Here is a 222-nt window from a genome sequence, read left to right as displayed (position 1 = left end):
ACAGAGGCTGAATGTTTATATAACTCACCTGTTTATATTAAGGCTTAAAGTTATGCATAATTAAGGGTGTGGTTGCTTTTACAAGTAGATAAATTGTTACCTGATAACAGCGCTATACTTCTACCCAAAGTTATTACAGTTCACGTTGAGGAGGGTCAGATCTGATGGGGAGGTTTCAGTCTGGAGCAGTTTAAATGATTATATGTGGATTGCTGTTGATAG

This window comes from Morone saxatilis, unplaced genomic scaffold, assembly GCF_004916995.1.
Source record: "Morone saxatilis isolate NCDOM2014 unplaced genomic scaffold, NCSU_SB_2.0 Contig14, whole genome shotgun sequence".
Classification (NCBI taxonomy): domain Eukaryota; kingdom Metazoa; phylum Chordata; class Actinopteri; family Moronidae; genus Morone; species Morone saxatilis.
Note: the sequence above shows the minus strand (reverse complement) of the source record.